The 4,809-nt window shown below is 42.0% G+C and overlaps 1 pseudogene; it reads right to left on the minus strand.

Moving 5' to 3' along the window:
- Nucleotides 1-325: 325 nt before the first annotated feature.
- Nucleotides 326-925, minus strand: LOC129537944 (transmembrane emp24 domain-containing protein 2 pseudogene; annotated as a pseudogene).
- Nucleotides 926-4,809: the final 3,884 nt, after the last annotated feature.

A 4,809-nucleotide genomic window follows, 5' to 3' on the forward strand; every position in this document is an offset into this window, starting at 1 on the left:
TCCTGAACAAACTGCATTTTATTGTGAAAAGAAAAGGAAAGAAAACTAAGGACTCTACACTATATTCAGCTTACAGTGTTTGAGTTTTGGAAGGGCCTGAATAATGGAGGCAGAATTCAAATATGAATTTATGCCAATCAAATGTCAAATTTTCACTATAGCTTTCCTAAAAAAGTGTTTTCCCCCAATATCCATTAATCACAAAGAAACAAAAGCTGTGAAGATACAGTTCAGAAAATAAAAACATAGAAACTAATGACATTATTATGACCAAGATGTTTGGTAAACAGTGAATTATGAATTTGGGATTATGGGGAAAAGGCTTTTAAACAACCTTCCAGACTTCAAAGACTCTCTTCAGGTAGTAGATCTGTCTCAATGTCATGGTAGCTAGAACAAGAACTTCAAAGAAGGACTAAAGGACCACTCTGCTGTTTGTGTTGTCACTGATTGCTCTGTGTAATCTCTCTCCAACTTCCATGTATTCCTGTTCATGCTTCACAGCTGTCATCTCCACTGCCAGCTATTTAATCTTTTATTCTAGTTTGTTCTTGTGAGCTTCTGTTTCCATGTTTTGTCCTTTGGGGTCTTCCCGGATATCAGTGGTGAACATCACTATCTTTGGGAGTCATGGTGGACATCCTATTGCTAAAACAAACCTTGTATGTTCCATCCATGTAAGCAGCAAATGTGTATTTCCCATTGGACACATGGTCTCCTTTATAAATTATTATCAGGCCCTACAGCCCACGTCGATGTCCAGGAAGCCTCCCTCGGCCACCTCAAAAATGAGGCCCATCTTCATGACAGAGGTGACCCGCTGGAGGAAGCATTCCTCTGCACGCGCGTCAGTGCTGACGAAGTAGCCCAAGGCCGTGGCCAGGAGGGTGGCCAGGAGCACCAGCAGCTCAGCGAGCGTCACCATGGTGGGGCTGGGGCCAAAGCCAGGACCGGGACTGCGGCCTCCAGAGCCACCGTTGTTGTCGCCGCCACCACTGCTGCCTTCTCAGCCACCGCCGCCTCAGCTCCGCCCCTTCCGGCTGTGCCACCCGAGGGGGCTTCAGTATTCTTGCCTAGAGAATCTCATGGACATAGAAGCCTGGTGGGCTACAGTCCATAGGGTCGCAAAGAGTCGGTCACAACTGAAGCGACTTAAAACGCAGGCGTGCATATTATCATCTCATTTGCTAACCTGAAATTATCACAACATTGTTAATCAACTATTCCCCAATACAAAATAAAAAGTTAAAAGTTTGGAAAAAAAGAAAAAAAGTAAAAAGATAAGTGAGATAGTGTCCTTCTCCCTTCTCTGCTTCAGTTCAGTTCAGTTCAGTTGCTCAGTCGTGTCCGACTCTCCGCGACCCCATGAATCACAGCACGCCAGGCCTCCCTGTCTATCACCAACTCCCGGAGTTCACTCAAACTCATGTCCACAGAGTCGGTGATGCCATCCAGCCATCTCATTCTCCGTCGTCCCCGTCTCCTCCCGCCCCCAACCTTTCCCAGCATCAGAGCCTTTTCCAGTGAGTCAACTCGTCGCATGAGGTGGCCAAAGTATTGCAGTTTCAGCTTTAGCATCAGTCCCTCCAATGAACACCCAGGATTGATCTCCTTTAGAATGGACTGGTTGGATCTCCTTGCAGTATAAGGGACTCTCAAGAGTCTTCTCCAACACCACAGTTCAAAAGCATCGATTCTTCGGCTCTGCTTCAAATCATCATCAAATAGCTCCCTGTGGTAGGCAGAACTCGGAGCTGGTCCCCAGAATTCTTGCCTCCTCGTGTGGACACTCTGTATGATTATTTGGAAGAATAAGCCCTTGAATATGAGCAGGATTTGTAAGTGGGATGGGATTTCTAGCCTTTATTTCCTTCCATCTCTCTGCTTACATTATGCATCTGTTCTTGCATGTTGCACATTTGTTGCATTATTGTTGTTCAGCCATTGAGTCATGTCTGATCTTTTCAACCCCAAGAACTGCTGCATGTGAGGCTTTCCTGTCCTTCATTATCTCCTGACGTTTGCTCAAATTCATAACCATTGAGTCAGTGATGCTGTCTAACCATCTCATCCTCTGCCGCCCTCTTCTCCTTTTGACTTCAATCATTCCCAGCATTAGGGTCTTCTCCAAAGAGTTGAATCTTCACATCAGGTGGCCAAAGTACTGGAGCTTCAGCTTCATCGTCAGTCCTCCCAAGGAATATTCAGGGTTGACTTCCTTTAGGATTGACTGGTTTGATCTGCTTGTTGTCCAAAGGACTCTCCAGAGAGTCTTCTCCAGCATCACAATTCCTTTAACATATTAATAATAGCTGCTTTAAACTCTGGTCTAATATTCCAACATCTCTACCATGTCCTTTTCTGTTCTGATGCTTTCTTTGTCTCTTCAAACTATATATATTTTTTGTCTTTTAGTGTGTCTTATGATTTTCTCTTGTAAACCAGACACGGTGTACTAGGTAAAATATACTGAGGTAAATAGGCTTTTACTGTGAGTTTTGTGTTTATCTGTTTAAAAGCTGGACTGTCTGTTGTTTGCTCTAGCTGTTTGCTAGACTGTCTGTATTGTTTGCTCTAGCTGTTGCTGTCAGAAGCTAAAATTTCGTCTGTTGCCCTTGTTTTTGTCTCTCCTGTTGTCTTTGGGTTTCCCTGGGGACTTTTTCTTAAATAGGTTCTGAGACCTGTAGTTCTTTCCATAGTATCTACCTATTACACAGGAACCCTATTGATACTGTGGTAAGGTGCGGGGGGAGAAAAGCATACTATAGTTCTATACTTTGACTTCCAGGTCTTAATGAGTCTGTGCCTGTGCCCTTGGGCTGTGACCTTCACTAGTGCTTTTCAATCCCCATCACCATTAGTTTAGGCAGAAAGGCTAGAAAGGGAGCTGGAATTGGGCATTTCCTTTATTCCAGATCAGTTAGATTCTGATAAACTCAAGTTGATTAACTGGGAGTTAAGATAGTTTTTACTAATAATTAAACTATTAGTAAAATAGCTTCTCTTGAGGTCATGCCTTACTACTAAAAACGGAGTACTCTGGGTTTATTTCAAAATAGTGACTTTTCCCTCCTCCCCTGCTGGAAGCATCAGGGAATTTTTCTGTGCTTTTCACTGTGAGAACCTGGTAGGGCTTCTAGAGGTATCCCTCATTAAGGTGTAGGGGTCATCCTCCTGAGGTGAAACCTGGACTTTTTCATTTGTCCATATTGAGCAATTCCATCAATTACTATTTAGGTTTTCTCAACCTACTCCAGTATTCTCACCTGGATAATTCCATGGATGGAGAAGACTGGCAGGCTATAGCCCATGGGGTTGCAAAGAGCAAGACATGACTGAGAAAATTATCCTAATATTGGTTGGTTCCTGCAGATGTTTCTACTTGCAGGTTTTTATTCCCATAAGTTGTGATTCTCTCTATCCAGCTGTCTATCTCTCCAATTTAGGGGGCTTTTTTTTGTCCTGTGACCTGAATTCTCCGTTAGATCTAAGAAAAGTTGTTGATTTTTCATTTTTTCCAACTTTTATTCTTGTGTGGAAAGGACTGGTGGCTTCCAAAGTTCTCAGATATGAGACTAGAAACTAGAAGTTGTAATGCCACTATTTCAACATGAGACTTAAAGCACAGACACAGCAGGGGGAAAGCCCTCAGAGAACTGCACACTGGCTCCCCAGTTCTTCAGCCTGACAGTGGCATGTCATTTCTATTCATATTTCATGGGCCAAAGTAAGTCATATAGTCCATTTTTGAAATGTGAGCAAGTGTAACTTTCTAGTGTTCCTGGAAAAAGAGGGCAACCAGCCGTACTGGGGAACATTATTAATGTTGACTGGAGCACTCTATGTAACATATTATTTCCAGCTCCACCTACTACCCTGCTCTCTTATCACATCATGTTTTCACCTTAGCACTTTATCATACCATATTATACTGTACATATTATATTTCATTATAATGAAACCTATTATACTAGATGCTCTGTTTATTGTTTATCTTTCCCCTTCTACTCCCAGTAATGTGAGAATCAGGGGAACAGAGACTTGGCCTATTCTATTCGTCTCTTTTTATCCCCAGAGCCTGGGATATTCCAGCGCTTAATATGTATTTGGTGAATGAATTAGTGAATGGATTTTATTTAAAACTTGGTAACCCAGAAAAATAAACCCTTTACATCAGTCAAATCTAGCTCAGAAATTCTTTCCAACAGGGATGAAGCTGCACAGCCCTTGTGCAAAGCCTTTGTCAGACTAGCTGGGTACATCCTTTACTATCAGACAGCAAAGAGAGAATGAAAGAGCCTCAGAAGTTCCCAGGAATGTGGTGCTATTTTAAGGCAAGTGTATGCACAACTTGAGGGAAAATGAATTTGAAAATGAGCTTAGGCATTTCAACAACACAGGTAAAATGTGTTAATAACTTGAAAAATAGGTGGATTTAAGAGCCTTCCCATCTTAGGTTTATGTTTATAATTAAGGATATTCAGCTCTCACTCTTCACTTTTTGAAAACCAAAAAGCTAAATCATCTCTTGAGTATGAAATGTGGGTACAATGCTTGGAACATGCTCCTTCTCAGGGATTAGACCTGCCAGATTCTGGGGTGGTTGAAATGTAGACTTCCTGCTGGTTCAGGTGTACCATCTTTGTGCTTTTTTAGGCTTATTGTTCACTCTGAACTTAATGAGTGCATTCAGGCATGTAATGAAGAACAACACCATCACACAAACAATTCACTGTAGTCCAAAGATAAGGTGATTTTATCAATTATATTATTCAGTAGAGTACACTTGCAATTTATTAAACAATACAT

The sequence above is a fragment of the Moschus berezovskii genome, chromosome 2, assembly GCF_049115385.1.
Source record: "Moschus berezovskii isolate FMDL1 chromosome 2, NW_MosBer_1.0, whole genome shotgun sequence".
NCBI lineage: Eukaryota > Metazoa > Chordata > Mammalia > Artiodactyla > Moschidae > Moschus > Moschus berezovskii.